At 35.6% G+C, this 21,617-nt stretch overlaps 1 protein-coding gene across 13 annotated transcripts in view; it reads right to left on the bottom strand.

The window, feature by feature from the left end:
* Positions 1–21,617, bottom strand: part of LOC138175870 (semaphorin-3A) — a 666,319-nt gene that overhangs the window by 390,011 nt on the left and 254,691 nt on the right. For 7 of the 13 annotated variants that reach the window (XM_069106486.1, XM_069106487.1, XM_069106488.1 and 4 more), the window contains one exon: positions 14,422–14,526. The exons of the other annotated variants lie outside the window; for them this stretch is intronic. The gene's annotated coding sequence lies outside the window, so the exon portion shown is untranslated. The remainder of the gene's footprint in view (positions 1–14,421; positions 14,527–21,617) is intronic. 13 annotated transcript variants of the gene reach the window in all.

Genomic DNA, 21,617 nt, shown 5'->3' with positions numbered 1-21,617 from the left:
TCCAAATTTATTGTCAATTAGCAAAGGCTAATGACCATAATCTAACTTATTTTTTATATTTAAGCAATTAAAATATAAACAACTGTAAGCAGAAACAGGATTAATGAATTTACTAACTTCTGCCACATACTCATGCATTCAACAAAGAACAGATACTTTTTAAGCACTAAAAAATATTATTTTTACTGACATACAAAGAAATATGCTAGACACTATATATGAATTTGGACAAAAAGGATTCCTTATAGTAGGAGGACTATTAGATTTAATAGTTAGAGGACCTGAGTTCAAAATATTGATTGTCATTTATTGCCTATGACACTGGTCACATAATTTAACATCTCTGGTTGTCAGTAACTTTAGTTCTACAGTCCATTCCAGTTCTAATTCTATCTTATCAGCCTATGTACAAAAATTATAAGATAAGCCAATATATGATATGTGACAAAAATGATATACAAAGTTTGGGAGAAGTTCAAACTTCTGACTCAGGAAACCACTGGTAGTTTGATAAAGAAGGTGACTCAGAACTAATACTAGCTGCAAGGGTCAAACTGCAAAGATTAGAGGTGAACAGCATGCCTGTGTGTATGGGAAGACAACTGTACAAGCAAATATGATGGAGGAAAAACTTCACGATACACTCATAAAACAATGAATACTGCAATTCGATTAGAGAATAGAGTACATATGGAGGGGAAATGAAATAAGCAGGTTAAAATCAGACTTTAAAATCCTGAATGCTAAGCTAAGATCTTTGAGTTTGACTGGAGAAACAATGGAGAGCTACTTTGAGTAACTGTAAATATAAAATTAGGTCAATGATGTAGGAAAACTGCTCTGATGGCAATATACCATCAGAGATCTGATAGAGAAGAAAACTAGTGAGGAGGCTTTTGAAATATTCCAGGTCACAGGTAGTGAGGGCAAAAATAGGGTGTCCTAAAGGTCTCAGTGCAATCTTAAAACTACACTGAGACTTGTAGCACATCCTGTGTTAGGATTATGGCAGTATGCACAGAAAGGAAAAGATGAAAGAGACCAACTTGGATATTAAGCACTTTGGACCAAATTAGACAAAGCAATTTTCAATTAGAATAGATTCAGTCATATGAAACATAGGGAGAAAAATATGGTATCTGAAATGAAGAGTCACAATGCCCTTTTAGATGCTAAAGTTTCTTGTAAACAAGGCTGATGTATATCTATCTTATCCTTGCACATTAAGACAAAATAGCAATGATGGTGATAATAATAATGGCTATTATTCATATAAGGAAGCAGCTAGATGACTCAATAGATAGAGAGGCCTAGTAGCAACAAGCACCCTAGCACACCCAGGATGGCTCTTAGCACAGGTTCTTTGATCTGCTTTTCTAAAGGAAAGCAAATTAAAAAGGGGTTAACAATCTTACTTTAATCAAACATATATCATTTACCTGGTTCAGGGGAAAAAGTCAGCACCCTGAACTTCAGAGACAATACAAACAAAAGTTACAAGCAGACAAAAAAATACAGACAAACAGACAAAGAGACAGGGTTTCTAGCTGTCTGACAATTACATTCATACCTAGTCAGTTACCAGAGAGAGAAGCACTAATATCTTGGTTTTCAAAGCCAGGGGGCTCAAAAGCTGCCCAAATCACACAACTCTTCCCATGAGTGAGCCTCAAAGCAAAATCTCACATCAGGGTTTATGTAGCTTTCTCCAGGGTCAGAGAGCATCACAACCCTTGTGACTCACTACCCAATTACAAAGTAACAAGGTATGAGCATTCCTGAAAAACAAGCCTTCCACACAGGCTCCATCTGACCACATTTAGCCTATTAGTGGGCAGAGTATTTTCAAACCAGGAAAGGTCCTCAAATTCACTTAAGAATATCAAGGGGCAAGGAAGATCTCCAAATTTCCATTACCATTACAGGCCTGGTGTCAGAAAGACCTGAGTTCAAGTCCAGTATCAAACATTTAATCACTCATGTGACACTGGGAAAGTCTTCTTGTCTGCCTTAATCAACCGGAGAAGGAAATGGCCAACCACTCCAGTATCTTTGCCAAGAAAGTCCCATGGACAAGATGATCCACAGAGTCATAAAGAGTCATACACGACTAAACAACTAAATAATATGTATTTTAGGCAGCAGTTGAAATTCAGGTTTCATGCTTTCCCCATTGTTCCATCTAGATATTTAAACACATAACTTAATACTTAAATATTTGTTGGAAAAAATAACATCAAATGGAACTCCATTCTAGGACCTAACTAAATATTCACATATTCGATAGATATAGAATGCAATTAGTAATAGAATGAAGAAACAGAAATAAAAGAATTAATTGATATCTAATTATCATAGGGCCAAGTGGATAGAGTCTTTTATTGTATGTGGTAAAAATACATTCAGAAGTGTTTGATAGAAACATTTTACACCTTCGATGAAACTGTTACCTGACTATGAATGTGTCTAATGTGAAAATTATGTATGCCAGAAATTGGAAATGGTTAAGAGATTGTAAGTACAATATAATTAAGTTTGTTAATAATTAATTACACCAATTCTAACATTTTCTTCTATAAAACTTCAACAATATTTAAATTATCTCTGTAGAAGAGCATGTTATTTGAATGCCTACATGAATAAAGTGTAATGAGCTGGGATTCAAAAGAACATGGCACAGCTGAATACAGCAATGAACTGGGGAGTCAGAAAGTCCTAGGTCCAAATCCCCCCCACCCCTGCTTACTAGCTGTGTGACCTTGAGCAAGTCTTGAGCTGCTTCCTGACTCACTGTGCTCATTTGTGAACTGAAAAGGTTGTATTTCATGGCCCCTATGTAACCTTCCAGCTTGACATCTATGATCAGTAATTTTTAGTCTGAAGACCTGATGTCACTCCCTGGCCCTGCCATTTATTAACTATGCTATCTTGGTTAAGTCTTTGGTAAAGTTTTTTGTGGTTTCATTTCTTGATCTCTAAAATGGAGATATGTAGAAGCATCATCATGACATCTTCAGGTTTGATGAGAATATTAGATGTTTGTGACAATTCTCTATAAGCTAAAATGTTTGATATGTTACAATAATTATTTAAAGCAGTAAGTGGGCAGATAATGTCTATATACAACAGTTCCCTGTTTTCTATAAATATTTGTCGAGATAAATTTCATTTTGGGGACTGATGTTTCTGAGAACAAAGAAGTGGATTTTCCCTCGAATTTCTATATTCTAAACAAGATAAAAAAAAAAGATAAGTAGAATTGTGTGCTTAAAATATAACAATGTTCTAACAAAATGGTCTTTGGCTCTGTCTCCATGACAGCCTTAAAATTGTCTGAAAGTGAAGAGGAGGAATTAGTGATTCAATGGTCATTAAAATGCTTACAACATTCAATTTTAGACTCAATGAATAGCCTTTTTCACCCAGGAAAAAGGAAGATGTAAACAACAGCTCCAATTGTATGCAGGCATCACACTTACTTAAAAAGTAAAATTGTTTCCTTTTTACCTCCAAGCTACTCATACCCTCAGGCAAATATCATTGATTCATTTTCCTTATATCAAGGAAAATTCAAATCTTATTCAAATATCTCATCAGAATAGTTTAGTAACTAAATACCACCCATATTAGTAGTCAGAAGCTTCTCCAGTCATCCTGATAAACATCTGGCCACTGAGCACAGATGGCTTTGAAGGAGAAAGTGAGGCTGGTGACCTTGCACAGTCTTCCCTCACTCAAGCCATAGTCAACTGCGAGTCATATTATCATTTCCCTGATGTCATGGTTCTCTTTGAAAATGAAGGACAAACACAACCTGTGTGATTTAAAACCTATGATTTTCAGATGAGAAAATCAAAGCAGAAAGATGTTGTGAGACTTGTCCCAATGTCTATTATCTCCAATTTAGCATGCATGTGTGTGTTTGCACATAGTTACTTGTGTGTTTTCTCCCTCATTAGACTGTGAGCTACTTCAGGGTAAAAAAGTGTCTTTTGTCTTTCTTTGTATGTCCAGTGCTTAGCACAGTGATTGACACATAGACCCTTAATAAATGTTTATTGGGTTGATCTAACCACACAGATAGTTGGATATGTCTCCAAAGGCCAACATGTACCATTCACCTCTCCATTGCCTCCTGGAAGGTATTCATCAGTTGTCCTATTCTTTCACCATGTGTTTTATTCAAGTATTTCTTTGCTGACATGTTTCACTCCAGTTATCCTTTGTAATTCCCCATTTGTAATTTGTTGCAGCCTCATAACCTCCATGTGCCTCTCCACTGACATCTGGGTTATTCTTATCTATTATCCTTTGGAGTCAGTTGTATACTGTGACTCACAAATGCAAATGACTAATTCATATACATGATGAGTTCTTTTTTCCAAGGAAAAAAATCAGGAGATACTGGACATAGGATACAGAGAATAGCCCCATAAGAAATGACATTCATTATAATTTGTCAGGAAATAATTTATTACTCATATGGGGATCATTCCTGAATCATCTGTCTATGTATAGTCAGAACCCTGACTTCCTAGGACAAAGCTCAAAACAAATACAGAAATAGAAGGAAAAAAATTAAAACAATATGAAATGCAAGTAAAATAATTTTAACTTGAACTATTTAAAAGATTTATCTATACAAAAAAGTAAAGCAATGAGATATGGATGGAGGAAAGGACATTGACAAAGAATTTTATACAGAAGCTTAATTAATATATATCACTTAGCCTAATAGGGAGACCAGAAGAGCCTAAAAACTATTTTCATTTGGCTTACTTAACAAGCAGCAAGATCAAAGGCAGCATCAATTTAGAATATAAATTTGATGACAAAATCTTACAGAGAAGGATGGTAGCAGAGTATGAATGATATCACTTCAAAACAGAAAATATCAATGGATCATAAAACCATAAAGATGACTTGGTGAAACATCTATCTAAATAAAATAAATCAAAGTTCTTTAAAAGACTGAACTGGAAGGAGTACACTGGTAAAGATGGAAAATATCTACAAATATTTTTATAACAAACAAACTTACTCATCAAGCATAGTAGTTAACATTGGTTAAGTCTCTTTCAGTTTCCTCATCTCTAAAGTAAACAGGTTAGAAGAGAACCTCCATGGTACCTTCATGTTCTACATTGACCATTCTTTGAAGTCACCATACTTGAATTCTAACATAACAATTCTGAGTGTACTTATTCTACAGGTAGAGAATAAACATGGGAAAAGAACTGGAATAGCCTACATATCAAGAGGAAATCTGTGATCAATGTACTGGAATTGTGAAGGCACCTAGAGAATGATTCAAAAAATGACCAGAAAAAGCACTGAGAAAAAATCTCACACCTAAAATTAAATCAAAATTATGAAGGAGGGGAAGCTAAGACATTAACAACTACCAAACATTTGTGCTTTTAGAAAATAATAATTCACTGTTAGTCAATAAACATTTATGAAGTCTCTACTATGTGCTAAACACTGTGTTAAGCTCTGGGGATTTAAGGAGGTTCCTACCCTCAAAGAGATCACAATTTATGATAGAGCACATCAAAATTTATAAAATTCTTTGTCTGGAATATACCTCTGGGGTAAGTTACACAAACAGGATTATTCTTCTTTTACAGATATGAAAATTAAAACTCCAGCATGTTAAGTGAATTTCCTATGATTATATAATTTATGTGATATATAAGTAAATTAAGTTACAGAGCCAGGCCATTGAAACCATTCCAAGCCAGCATACTCTCTATTATGCTAGGCTATTTCTCTGGAACCCTACAGTAGCTCAGAATATCTATTGACTTATTTTATTAAGTGGTATATTTAATTATCTGATGTGCACTTAAAAAAAACTATCAACACTAGACAAAATAAAAGGACTTAGTTATAGTTCTTCACTGGTAAGAACTGCTGTTTAATAATAACTGCTATTTAATCTACCTTGGTTTTACACAGGCATCCTGGAAATAATTTGGCCTTAATATTCTTTGGAGTTAGTGCTTCGGGGCCTTGTTAGCAGCTACCTCACAGCATTATTCTGGGGATCTAGATAATGTGGATAAAGGGCTTAGCACTGTGCCTGGCCTCAGATGGGATCTTGAAGAGTTGGAAATGACTGATATGATATAGCAGCAAGAACCCTAGCATACCCAGGTTCTTATATCTGCTTTTCTAAAGGAAAGCAATTCAAAATGGGTTAGCAATCTTACTTTAATCAATCAAACATATGTCATTTACCTAATTCAGGGGAAAAAGTCAGCACCCTGAACTTCAGAGAATACAAACAAGTTACAAGCAGAAGTAAAAGCAGACAGGCTTCTAACTGTTTGATCATTACATCCATACCTAGTCAGTTACCAGAGAGGGAAGCACCAACATCTGGGTTTTCAAATCCAGGGGGGCTCAATAGCTGCTCAAAGTCTCATCTGGTCAAATCACACAACTCTTCCCAAAGTGAGCCCCAAAGCAAAATCTCACATCAGGGTATATATATAGCCTTCTCCTGGCTAAGAGAATGTTCACAACCCTCTTGACCCACTGCCCAATCACAAAGCAACAAGGTGTGGGCATTCCTGAAAAACAAGCCTCCTATCACAGGCTCCATGTGACCACATTCAGCCTATTAGGGGCAGAGTATATTTTCAAATCAGAGAAGGTTCTCAGAGTCACTTAAGCCTAGCCAGGGGGCAGGGAAGATCTTCAGATTCCCATTCCCATTCCCATAACATACAACCAAACAACAAAATATATGCATAATCACACTCAACCAAATGTTATATTCTACGGAAGTGGTATTAAACTTAGACAGAAAAGGATCCCTATAGTGACTTATAGACTTGGGAAACCACAAATTACATTACCTATGTTGTATTGAAGATTTATTCAGCTAAAAATTTCCCAAATACATTTTAATCTAATTTGGGCCACACTCAGCAGTTTCTAAATTCCACATATTAAGCACAGGTACTGTTGTCTTTGTATCTCCAAGGCTCCTAACAAGACAAATACATAGCAGATGCTTAATAAATGTCTGGTGATCATCCCTTGAGGACTAGCCAGAGTAGCTGAGAGAGGCTTAACAGCATGACATACACAAACTGAATAATTTTTTTGGCCAGAGTCGTTCTTGATGACTGTGTATCAAAGAGTAAACAGTTTGTGTCCTATGATGGTAGAAAGGTATTCTTTCTAACTGCACTAAAAATAGTATGGATCCTTAAAGTACTGGCAGCGTTTAACTGCTAACAGCCAGAGTTCAGTCATGGTATTACACTTCACCACCAATGTCTTCCCAAGATAGGAAAGTTGTTTATCAGAGACCCTGTCAAATATCTGTAGTCCTCTTCCCCATCAAGTTCCTCAAACAAAAAGTTAATTACATACTGGAGCCCCTAAGTATATGAAGGGAAGGGAATGGTATTCCTAAAGTCTATACAGGTGGGTTTTGTTTATCTATAGCACTTAAAAGGGCCACTTAAAGGTGGCCTCCAGGCATTCCTTTTCTTATTCAAGAAAATATATCAATAAAATATAAGAATATAAATTAAAATATTCTTATTTCTTATTGAAGACAACTTATAACAAAAGAGCATCATTAAAACATTTTTAAAAATACATAGAACAACAAAAATATCAGAAAGGGACAAAAACCAAGAAGGGCAATTTTGTTATTAGCAATAACAAGTCTGATATATACTTTCAAAAATCTGGGTGACAGAATTTTGTTCCTTGTTCATTGAAATGGTCCTGTCTGTCCTCCTTAAGAAAATTAAAAGGGGAAAAAAGAAAAATAAAAACAATAACCAAAAACACCAAATGAAGGGAACAAGGAACCTGTGGGCAACAGGCCAATGATGGCACATTCTAAGAACTGATTTGCCAGTTTAATATTCATGGGTTGTAGATGAACTATACAGACATACTCTGTCCTCCTGGAAGAGATTCCAATGTCTAAAAACCTCAACACAAAACTTGCCTTGCCATTCCTCTGACTTTTCTGGATCATGCCTCACTTTGCTGATGATTTCCCCGTCTGCTTCCAGTCATCTACCTGGTTCCTCTGCCCCAGTAAGGAAGCTAGCTAGTACCACAGTGGTCCACTCTATACTTTATTTATGCTTTCCCCCTTTTCCTTCTGTCAACTCAGGCTTCAATCCACTCCTAACTGAAAAACTGTCTCAGTCTCAAACTCCAACTACTGGCACCTATTGCCTGGTCCCACTTGTATAAATAGGCAATCTCCATGAAATCCTACCTGCTCAAAAAAAAAAAATGCAAATTCAACTCATCCAGCATAGGTCCTTCAAGACTCTTTGAACTGCCTCCCCAGCCCCACGCACACACAAGGGATAACCCAAATACTGAGGTAAAGTGGGCTATGGGACTTATTACACTCTGATAACCTAGAAGGTGTTTCCAAGTTTTTCAACTCAGAGAACTCTTACAGAGAGCAACAATGACATGGAGATACTTACAGAGAAGGAAAAAGTTAGGCCCCCAGATCAACAGAGCAGACTTCTCCAGCATTAAAAATTGGCAATTCTGTTTGTGAAACTCAAGAACCCAGAGATCTCTAGGCTACTAACTTTTAACCTGGATACCTATATTGTCTTTTCTGTCCTTGTCTCATTTTTCTGCAATGCTTTTCAATTAAGAGTTCATGAATAAAAAGTCTCATCTAGCTCCACTCTGTTCAACTCTTGAATCCAATGGACTCACAATTCAAAACATAGTTAGGTGACGAGATGTAGACCCAAGCTTTATAAAGATTACTAATCCCAACCAACACCTGTTTTGCAGCTCCTTATGCCTCATTGGTGGCAGTAAATTAGAACAGCTTTCAGTTGCTAGCCTGACAGTCCCTCTACCCCTTCAACAATTCCATTTGATTAAACACCTGAAGGGACTCTAGCATATCAAAACACAGCAAATTAAGTTTATTATGAGTTCATTATCTGACTGACTCTCCATATTTTGTTTCCTTTCTTTCTTAGGTCAATCGGTATTTTTTTTTAGTACCTATTATGTTCCAGGTATAGGAATACAAACACTAAGAAGGATTTTTTTTTGTTATTTGCAATGACCTTACACCCTAATTAAGTAGACAAGATATATAGATACACATACATATGTATACACACATATATGTATATATGTGTGTAAATGTGTATATACTAATATATAGAAATATCTATGTATGTATACATTGTAAATATAAATTAAATAAATGCCTACATTATATATTTACATTATATATGTTTATACAAAGCAACTGAATATAAGGTATTATAAAAGAGAGGCTACTAGTCTTAAGGGGGTTTGGGAACTGTTTCATGGAGAAAACAATGTCTTATTAAAGGAACGGAGGGAAAACGAAACAAACCTATAACACCCCCCTAATGATCAACAGCTTAGGTCAGTCAGCAAGTGTTTATTAAGCACTTAGTATATACTAGGCTCTGTGCTATACAAAGATGGGTAAAAATTAGTCCCTGTCTTCAAGAAGCACACATTCTAATGGCAGGAAAAAACATGTAAATATGTGTGTGTCTGTGTGTGTGAGGGTGTGTAAATACAATGTGATCTGAATTGTTTTTATAGTAATCTTCACAAAAACTATCAGAATCCTCTGTTTTCTGACCTGTTCTTTCCTTTTCTCTACAAAGGTCATGATAGAAATCCAGAGTGAACACAATGACTTTTAAAATATTTAGACAGACTATAACAATGTCTTATGTAAAGGGTTTGTTTTGTTTTGGTGTGTGTGTGTGTGTGTGTGTGTGTGTGTGTGTGTGTATGTGATGGGACTCAATCATATTAAGGACAGGACATGATGCTGTAGAAGGCAAAGAACAATGTGGAGTAGATAGATTTCTTGATCATGGATATCTAGTCTAGGTATTCATAAGGTTTTTTGTTTGTTTTTGTTTTTTGTATCATGGACCCTGTTGGACTTCTAGTAAAGTCTATGAAAGCCTTCTCAGAATATTTTAAGTACATAAAATACATGTGGAATATTAGATAAAAAACCAATTATATTGAAATACAATTATCATTTTTTTAAAAAATTCATGGGCCCCAGGTTAAGAACTCTTCCTCCAGCCTCAGACACTTAACACTTACTAGTCATGTGACCTTGGCCAAGTCACTTAACCCCAATTGCCCTGCCCTCCAAAACAAAACAAACAAACAAAAAAAGAGCATTAGGTTTTGGGGAGGCCAGGTAGCACAGCGAGTAAGAGCACCGGCTCCAGTATTGGAATGACCTGGGGATCAAATCCAGGCTCAGATACTCAGCACCACACCCAGAAATACCTGGCCATGTAACCTTGAGCAAGTTACTTAATCCCAATTGCTTTAAAAAAAAAAAAACTCTTCCTATTCTGGTCCCTTGTCTCTCCATTTTAAGTTGAAAAAAATTAAGAGACAAAGGAAGAAATTTTTCCAGGGTTGTAGAGACACTTAATGGTGGAGTGATGAAGACAAAAACTCTGGGTTTCTGGTGCAGTCTGAGTTCTTTCTGTTAAATCATACTTCATTTTTAACTACAAAAATGAAAAGAGAGATAACCTATATTTAAATTTACTACTTTAAATTTAATAATTTACTATTTGCCTTATAATAAGGAAGTCACTTCACCTCCCTTTCTCTCAGTTTCTTCATCTGTAAAATGAAGAGGTTTGATCAAGTGGTTTCTAAAGTCCTGTCCAGCTCCAAAATTCTGTGAACCTATAATCCTATAAAAATCCAGGGGGTATTCTGCAAAATCCAAGGGATTGGGCTCAGAACCCCTGGAGAAAAAATGGATTGCTATATGAGATTTTCAATATTACAATTAAATTCAATCCTCACTGCTAAGTGCTAAACTAGAAGCTAGAATTCTACAGTCCTTTTTCTCTGGGATTCCTAAATACTGACCTCAGGTACACCTCGTTTAAATAAGAGTTTTGTAAAGTAGAAAAATCATGATTCGTCTAAAAAATCTCTTGTAGGAAAAAGGAAAAGGTTCCATACATACAAAGATATTTATAACACTCTTTTTTTTGTGGTAGCAAAGAATTGGAAACTAATGGGATCAACTGGAAAGTGGCTGCATAAGTTGTGGTATATGATGATGGTGGAATATTTAAGAAATATTAAAACCTAGGAGACTTATATGAACTGATGCAAAGTGAAGCAAACACAACCAAGAGAACACTGGACACAGTAACATCAATACTGTAAAGATAATCAACTATGAAAGTCTTAGCAACTGATTAATTCAATGATCTACTACATTTCCAAAGGACTCATGACAAAAAATACTATCCACCTCCTTATAGAGAACTTATAGACTCAGAGTGTAAATTGAAAGTTATTTTTCTCTTTCCTTTTTGTGTTTTTTTTTAACATGATTAACAGAGAAATGTTTTGACTTCGTATGTATGATGGATATTGTAATTCTTGCCTTCTCAATGGATAGAAGGAAGGAGAGATTTGGAACTAAAAAAATAAAATTGAATATTCAAAAATCCCTTGGGATTGTAGGTTCATAGCTGGAAGGGTATTTAGAGGTAGCCTAATTTCCTAATTTTATAGATGAGGAAACTAAGGCCCTGAAAGATTAATTTACTGTCCATGGTCAAGATCTGAACCAATGTCTTACTAGTCCAGTGCCCTAACCACTACACAAAGGAACGTTCACTCAGTCAGATCAACATGATTAAAGTATAATAGACAATAATATACTGATGGTGTTAGGACCACTGGAAATTTCATTTTTAATACTGTATAAGTAAATTCATCCACATTTTCATTCCTTTTCCCTTGAAAATGTTATTTGTTTAGCACAGTGCCTGGTTCTTATCATGGCTCTGTAGGTAAAAGAAACTAGGCAGTGTGGCAAAAAGAGTGATAAACTATAGAAGTCAAATTATCCTTCAAATCTTGCCTCAAATCCCTACTAAATGCACAACGATGGGCAAATCATGCAACCTCAGAGCTGCATTTTTCTCATCTGTAAAATGAGGATAATATTTTTACTCCCTACTCTTATTGTAGGGATCATGCTTTATAAAGCTTCAAGTATGTATTAAGATTTGACATTTACATAATATGTTTACAAATCACTTTACATATATTTTCTTATTTTAAGCTAGTCCAAGTCTGAGGTAGGATTTAAAGTCTCATCTTCCTGAGGGTAAGCATGGTGACCTAACCACTATACCAAATTACCTCTCAAGATATAAATAATTTACTATTAGATGATTGTCTGAGATGAATATTTGAACATATTTGATTAAGCCATCTCATATGAACTTTGTAAGGTATATGGTGTTAATGAATTTTCAAGCAAAATGATCTAAAATCAAAAATAAATTATTGCACTGCTTTCAATTCAATTCTGAAAAGCAATGAACAAAAACTTTCTAAAGAATCTAAGACTGATCATTTGAAAAAGAAAGAAAAAAATGGCATTCATTTTCCACAAAGATAATTAAAGAACTGATTCGAAAAACTGGAACAAAACCTAAATAAAACTTGTGATCTGGCATTTCCCAGGGTATACAGATTAATTTTCAAAAAATTAATCCAGGAAGTCTTTCCGTGATTCACCTGTTTGTCTGGCTGACCATGAGAATAAGAGAAACTCTGAGGCTGACTTCATCCTTCATCTTGGGTGGGCCACACTCTTTAATTCTGTGAGGAAAATTGCAGGGTGAAGAAATGCTCAAGTCTTGATTGCCAATCAAAAATAAACATGTTACTGTTGGCACAAAAGGGTGAAACACCTGGGTACCAGATACACACAGCTGTATGCTTGGTGGAAATTTCTGTCCGACCTTTATTTGACCTGCTGTATTTCATTGAGGATGCAAAAGGAAGGATATAATAAATGTTTGTTGAATTGTTGAACTAAATTGAATGGAGGAGGAGAAAAGAGAAAATACAACAGGTTTAACAAATGAATTCTTTCTCCCTGGTTACTCCCATATAGAGTGAATAGCTAGGGTGGCAGTTAGTGCCTAGTTAGATGAATGAGAGTCTTGAACTAAAACCCCTTAAAGTACATCTCTTGGTGCACTTTCTATCTTTGTATCATCTAACAAAATATATGCTTCCCATAATGATTTGGTTTTCCATCTGTAAGGCCAGTTAATGACAGTAGCTACTGGGAAAAAGAAAAAGAGATAGACAAGCAGAGACACAGAAAGAGAAAGAATGAAGAAGGGGAAAAAACATATTTTTAGGAAACTGGAAATAAGTCAATAATAGAAAAATGAACAGCAAAAACCTCTTTCATGGGTTCCATATAGTGTCACAATTATTGAGGCCAAACCTACAAAGCTAAATTGGTCAATTATATCTAAAGAAATAGCTGAATGCTGCATGTGTCATCTATCTACATATCTTTCAACAAGTAGAACATACGATCTTTCAGATACTATGCTAGGTTGTGGGGATAGAAATATAAAAAAATGAAACAGTCCTGCTTTATGTAGGTATAAAAGTCTGTTTTTAAACACACACGTGTATATATATATATATATGTATAAATATATACACACATCTAGATATATACACACATACATAGACACATATGTGTATAGATATATGTGTCTATGTATGCATATACATATGTATATATGTGTGTATATATGTGATAAATACAAGGGAATTTTTTAGGGGAGTGAAGTCAAAGACAACTGGGGGGGGTGGAATCAGCAAAGGCCTCACACAACAATTAGTGTTGAAACTAAACTTTAAAAAAATGAGTGATTCTAATGGTTGAAGGGGAGGAGAGAGTTCATTCCAGTTATGGTGAACAACCTGTTCAAAGGCACAGAGACAGAAATGTACTCTATTAGTGAAGAATGTCAAGAAGGCCAATTTGTCTGGATTCAAGAATTTGTGGAAAGGAGTAATATTTAAGATTAAGACTGGAAAGATAAATTGTAGTCAGTTTTGGAAGGGTTTTAACTGTCAAACGAAATTTATATTGGATCCTAAGGGTTACAAGGAGCTACTAGAACTTACTGAAGAGGAAAGCAATATTTTAAGAAGTGGGTTTTAGGGATATTAGTTTGACAGCCATTGATTGGAGAGGGAAAATACATGGGGCAGTGAGACAAATTATGAAGCAATTATAACCATCTAAGTGAGAGTGTATGAGGGCCTGAACCAAAACTCTAACTAGGATGGGAGAAGGGGAAACCTGTGGGAGAGGTTGTAGAGGAAGAATTAACAAGGATTATTCACAGGTACATTGAGGAGAAAATAAGGAGAGGCTGAATGGTGTTCTTTCATTGTCATTGCTGGAAACAATAAATCACTATAGAAACAAAGGAAGATTTATTTCACTTCTGTTTGCTAACATTAGCAAATGTTAGCTCCTATCTCCATTTGCAAATACTTTGGGTCACCTGAATCACTTACCTCTCAAACCAAGTTCCCTTTGAGTTAGTTCTTCCCCCAACTATTTTCTGCTACTTTGTCAAGTGATACTGCAAGTAATCTTCAGTCATCATCTTGTCAAATGTTCTGTAAACGAAGATGTATTCTAAGTTATTGTTTTTCTTACCTTCCATAGCTCCCTGACTGACAAAAAAGATAAAAAGTGTTATGGTATAGTGAGGAAATGAATAGATCTGAAATCAGTCAACAAGAATTTATTAAGTACTTACTATCTGCTGGGAAAGTGTAATGGTAATATAATTTGAATTTGAAGATCCCTTTGTGTTGGCAAAGGTAGCAGGTATTTAGCATCTAGTAATTGATCAAGCCTCTGGTGGGGAAACAGAAGGTATGAACTCCTGTCTCCTGTTGCTGATGTAACTAGAAGGGGTTGGCTGAAACAGGAAGCTAATGCTGTGTGTATATAAGAAAAGCCCCAGAGAGGCAGAGGCAGAATTTCTTGGGACCAGCATCTGGTGGCAGAGCTGCTACAGAAAAGAGAATGAAGAACTGAGACAGAATTTCCTGATAACTTATTTTGGTGGAGCTTCTTCTGAACAGGAGCTCAAGAACCCAGGTGACAGAGGAGCCCAGGAACCCATGTGACGAGCCCAGGAGAAGACTGAGGAAGCAGAAGACAGGAAGCCTGAACTGGATGCTGAGACTTTGTTTGTGGCTTGGTTGAGCCTTGAATTCCCAGGAGCAGAAATTATGAAGAAGCTGAGATGAACGGGACACTATGAACTTCACTGTGGAGCAGGACCTACCCAGAGAGCTGAACAAGGAACTGAAGCTGTCTGCCACTGAACCCAGGTGACAGTCTGGTGAATCCAGGTAGATTCTGGGACCATGGAAGGGGATCCAGGGAATCTGAGAACCAGCCTCAAGTCAAGATGAAAAGACTTCTCTGTGGGTACTGAGTAATGATGAAATTGTAGTTTACTAGTGACCTAGGGGTGGAGGGTTTGTGTATGATACTTAGCAATTGATTGCTGAATAAGTGGCTGATTGAGTTAACTTAAGAGTACCCCATGAGTGGAAGACTTTGCCCCACAAGTGGAAGACTTTGACTATTGTACTTTGAGACTATATTGTGATACTGATTGAGTTAACTTAAGACTTTGTCCCAGGAGTGGAGGACTTTGACTACTATACTTTGAGATGATTTAAGACATTGCCCCATGAGTGGAAGACTTTGACTACTGTACTTTGAGATGATTGTTCTTTGTTCTAAATATTGTGACCACTTTGGTAAAAACTATGTGGCCATTTTAATGATAAGCTGTTTGTGAATATAAGTTGTAATATTGTGAATGCTGTACCTTGATTTTCTGTAAAAGTTTTGCTTTGATTTTTATGGAATAAATAGAGTGTTCACTGCACTGTGTAATTAGAACCTTAAAAGCTGTTCAGAGTAGCAGTCGTCTGGAAAGCTGCTCGTGCATGGCGAGAAAGAAAGAACAAAAGAATGAAAGAAGGAAAGAAGAAAGGAAAGGAGGAAGGAAAGAGGGAGGGAAAGAAGGAAGGATGGAAGGAAGGAAAATTCTATTTAGATTGCTTTGTTCTTTTAATTTTGAGCTATGCCCTTAACCCTAGACTTGCAGTACAATGTCCTTGAAAACAGGGACTATTTTTGTCTCACCAATCTTACGTGCTTAATAAATATTTGTTGGATTTAATAAAATTGCAAAATTCTTGTGGTCAAAAAGATTAAAGTGTAGGTGGGTCAGAATAAATCAATTACCACCACTAATATAACACATAACAGTTAAGTACTACTTATGGAAAGTCAGCTACCATATCTGCATATGTTAATGATACCACTCTACTTTCAAGTGCTTGGCAGTCAAATAAATCCTATGTTTGCCTCAGGAAAAATGTTTTAAATAAAATACAAGGGACAGCCAAGAAAACCAATTGATACATTTATCAAAATACAAATACACCTATCAAAATAATTTTAAATCCAAGTTCATGGAGCTCAAGTTTAGAACCCCTGTTAGAGCAGAAGTTACAAAGGGCAGAAATCTTCTGGATAATATTTGTAGCACCAAACTAAGTATTGTGCCTACAGTAAATGTTCAATGGATTAATAAAACAAGCATTCTATAAGTATTAAGTACCATCTATGTGACTGGCACTGTGCTGAATTAAGGCGATTAGTTCTGTAAGACCAAAAACCACATAAGACTGATATGGTAGGAGGTCACCCTCACCTTCCTTACTCTGAGGATATGGGCTCACTAATATGTACACATATTAGCTCTATGACTATGAACAAGTGTCTCAATCATTTGATGCCCTAAGCAGCTTTCTAAGACTTTAATTTGTAGATCTGCATCAGAGAAAGAAGTTTCCATACTGAGTATTCCCAAAGACGCTTTGAGTTCTGGACAGCCCTCCCCATACACATATATATATATATATGTACATGTACATGAATGTATACACACACAAAAAACACACATATTTTGCAAAATCTTCAAAGAAGTTTACAGAGAAAAAAATAAACAGACATGCTGTTGGGGCAGAAAATCAACACAAAAGGGAAAACTAGAAAACATTTACTAAAACAATATCTAAACAAATTTGCATATACTTGTTGTACATTTTTGTATTGTACCTTTCCCTTGTTTTGGTAGAAATTCATAAAGCGGTACTCTCATATATTTCCTTTATCAGCAGAACATTTTTATACTTGTTATAGATCACTGTAATTTACTTGCTTAGTAGTAGTCTATGTCATAATAAGTTAATAGAAGACTCATCTAAGCAACCACTTTATTTGCTATTATTATTGGAAAATTATTTAGATATTCAGCTTGAAGGTATTAACTATTTCCTAGGAAAGGCACTTGTCCCCAAGTGAAATTTGACGGGGTTGGGAGTGAAGGGAGTAAATTGGCACATGTTAGCACAAACAAAAATGAAAGTTTCTCTTGAATCTACGCCTTTCCACTTTCTCAGCTCCCTCCTCCTGATTCTCCCATGCTTCTTTATTTATTTTCTCTTTTAAGCTGTATCAGTTCTATTTAGTGCAAGTGATAATAAGCACAAAGTCCAATTCAAGGAACTATTTTTCCCACACTTTTTACCAAGTTAACGCTTGTACCAGGCAGATTAGGTTACACAATTATCTCTGAGCATCTGGAAAACTAGAGTATTTTGCTCCCCAAATGTCCACAAGCAATTCCTTTAGGGAATTATCTCTGTTTTTCCAGTCCATTTTTTTTTCAGTTTCAATTTTCCACATTAAGAAATGAATAATAACTAGGAGGTGAAATTCAAAGGTAACAACAAATTTATCACAAGAAAGCAATATTCTACATATATGTATATTTGTACATATATCTGAAAGGACATAATCTAAGAGTCCTTGTTTATTTCTCACAATTAAAAACGTTGACATTAATAGTAGCAATGTTCTTTATTATACTATTGAATATATGTATAATAGATCTATGGATTCAAGTTAGGTCCATACATCTTTTAACATTTAGGCCTCTTAAAATCAAATAATTTATAGGAAACCTCTATATGCTTCCTTGACATAGTAATGATATATTAACTTTTTCTTTTGTGCACACCTGACTTTATATGTAATTTTTGATTTGGAGACTACCTGTATAGAGGTAAATTAGGTGGTATGGTGGATAGAGTGCTGAGACTGGAGTCAGAAACACTCATATTTTGAGTTGTGTCTGGCCTCAGACACTTACTAGTTGTGGGTTCCTGAGAAAGTCACTTAACTCTCTCAGTTTCCTCATCTACAAAATGAGCAGGAGAAGCAAATGGCAAGTATCTTTGCCAAGAAATCACGAAATGGGGTCAGGCAGAATCAGAAGACTGAAAAGAGATTCAACAGCAACAACAACAGAAATTTCTGTTTGGGTTTTTTTGCTTTTTGGAGGGGGGAAGGCAGGGCAATTGGGGTTAAGTTACTTGCCCAAGGTCACACGGCTAGTAAGTGTTAAATGTCTGAGGCCGAATTTGAACTCAGGTCCTTCTGATGCCAGAGCCGGTGATCTATTCACTTCGCCACCTAGCCACCCCCAGAAATTCCTCTGTAAGTTTAGAGAGTGGCTCAAGAAAACTAAAAGTTGAATGGCTTATCCAAGGTCAAAGTCATATAGTCAGTATGAGTTTTCAAAAACTCAAAATCAATTTGTCGTTTGTTCTAAATGGGGACAAACGGGAAGAATAAAACAACCTACAGTTATTAAGTGCCTACACTGACCTAGGGATAGATACAAACATAATATAAAAAAAATAATAATAACCCTTACATTCCATTGAAGGAGACCACAACTATACATGCAGGTATACATGGAATATATACATATAGAATGAACAGAAAATAAATATGAGCTAAATAAATAGACACTAGCAGTCAGGGAGATCAAGAAAAAGCAGGTTAGCTATTTCTTGAAAGAATCAGAAATTCTATGAAGCAAAGTTGGAAAGAAAATACATTACAAACATGGGAGGTCACTGCAAAAGAAGAGAGATGGAAGACGGAGTGCCATGTGTGAGGAACAAAGAAGTATAATTTCACTGTAGTATTAAGGGAAAGGGGGTAATATATAAAGTGGCTAGAAAGAGATATTGGAGTCTAGCTGTGAAGAGCTTTAAAAGTCAAATTAAACAATAGGAGTTTTGTTTTCTTTTCTTTTCCCCTGGGAGTAATAGGGAACCATTGCAGTTCCTTGAGCACGGGAGCAACAAGGTCAGAGATGTGCTTAGGAAAAATCACAATGGAATTTGTGAGAAGGATGGATTTCTGAGAGAGTGACCTGAGACAGGGAAACCAAACATGAGACCACAACAAAAAGGTGATACGCCTGAACTAAGGTAGCAGCTACATGAGCCAGAATGAATGGTTCAGAGATTTCGTAATTTAGAAATAGTATGATTTGGCAGCTGATCAGGAGTATGGAGTGAGGGAGAATGAGGAGTCCAAAACCAAGGTTATGAACCTGGCAAACTAAAAGAAAAGGTGACACCCTTGAAACAAATAAAGAAAATTGGTACAGGAAAAGGTGGGAGATAAGTTAATGATTTCTGTTTTGGACATAGTGAGTTAGAGACATCTCTAGGACACCTAGTTGAAATGTCCAATAGGGTGCAACATAGGATTTGTGTTCATGAGTTTATATACATGTGTGTATCCATGTATGTCTATACACACATACATATATAAAATAGATGTATTTGTAAATTTATATACACCATGAACATATTGCACACCTATATGTATATGTATACATATACGTATAAACACATATATACACATAGTGTCACTATATACATAGGTTTACAGGCATACACACACTTATATGTGTGTATACATATATATATGGAGAGAGAACATAGTAGATACCACTATAGTGACACTACATATGGATGTAATTACACATACATGTATACACATGGTATATATTACACAATTTAATACATGTGTGTATAATGTATGTGTGTTGTATGTATTGTGATCTATATGGAGATGAGATCAATAGCACATGTAAGGGGTTAATCTTGGCAAAGAAAAGGAACCTTCCTTATCAGAGCTTAAAGGATAGGAGAAAAATGTCAAAGTCAATTACAAGGAGTTTGAAGATGAAAAGGGGAGAAGAAAGGTATCACAAGAATGACGTCAGTTTTCTGAGAGTAACAGAAGAGGGGAGGTAGTTAGCTGAGTACTGAGTGGGCGGGGGAAGGGGGGTTGTAGAAATCTTGGTGAGTGGAAGACAAGGTCTACAACAGCTTCTGTGAGGTGTAGGATAGGAAGTGACCTTACTGCAGCAAATGTCCAGCTGACATTAGATAACTTCAATCTGTAGAGTATCCGGTCAGCTCATTTGTACAAAACCTTCAAACTCTAAGGGGCTGTTGAATACAAACATAATAGGAAGATGCTAGGATTTATCTAAGGTTGGGGTTTGATGATGGGACAACATATGGGAAATTCAAGAACAGACACAATGTAGGTGACTTGAATTAATTAATCACTGAATAGAGATTTGGGAAGGGGGAAAAGTGAAGTCAGGAAAGGGGTAAATGTCTGCCAACGTACTAAGACACAGAGGGCATGCAGGTAAGGGGGGCAAAAAATAGGTAATTGAAAATTTACTGAATATTTTTCCAGAAAATAAATAATGAATGGTTGATGGAAAGAATATAGGTTGAGGATTCTGGAGTCCTAAATTCTAATTGTAGCTTTGCTATTAACAACCTGAATGACCTTTAGCATTTCACCTCTATGTACCTCCACTTCCTCAACTTTGAAATGAGGGAGATGATCCCTAGGTTTCTTACTAGTTCTAAAATCCAATCATTGGATAAATATTAATGGTGACAATGATGACACTGTAAAAATATAATGTAAATAAATTACAATAAATGTGGGGAAACTGACATATTGCATTAGTAAAATATGATCATAGCTATAATGATCCTATTCCTATAGAAGATATTAGCCCTCTGTATGTTGTAGGTTTCTTAAAGGCACAGACTATTTTTTTTTCTTCTTGTCCCCTATTCCTAGCAAAGGGTCTCGCACATTGCAGTTGCTTAAAAAACACTTCATGAATTGTGGGACAGAGGGGCTTAATATGGGCTGAAATATTTTGTTTTCACAAGTATCAGATCAGGCATGCTCTTCCTTTTAGAACAAATACAGAATCACTGACACAGTTTTCCACATTATGAATATTTATGTAGCACTGTCCTAATTCGCACTAAAGGAATCATAAATAGAAAGCTGGGAGAGCTACTGTAAAAGAGGACCAGGAAAATAATAACAAAAGCAATATAGAACATAGATGTTTGATGCTATGGGACAGCATGCTTTTATAAAATCTTGCAAATTAAAAGAATAAATTTAATTAAGAATAAGAAATAAACTAAATGTATAGAGCTTACTGAATTTTCTTATATAAAATTTTGTTCAATACTATTCAAATATGTCACTACACTATCAAAATATTTAATGTTATCATAAAGGCTGATAAAACTTTAAAGCCTACATTGGAGAATGACCTGTAAACTAGCCCCAAAGATCTAAACACAACATATATTAGCTAATAAATAAACAACACATATTAGCTAATAAAATTAACATCCCTCTTTTTTCTCTTGGGAAAAAACAAAACAATGATTATCAATACTGCATTCAATAC

Source organism: Petaurus breviceps, unplaced genomic scaffold (genome assembly GCF_028583685.1).
Source record: "Petaurus breviceps papuanus isolate PSGF00001 unplaced genomic scaffold, PetGlider_PUasm1.0 79, whole genome shotgun sequence".
Lineage (NCBI taxonomy): Eukaryota > Metazoa > Chordata > Mammalia > Diprotodontia > Petauridae > Petaurus > Petaurus breviceps.
The sequence above is the reverse complement of the archived record's forward strand: the minus strand, read 5'-3'. Positions and strand labels throughout refer to the sequence as shown.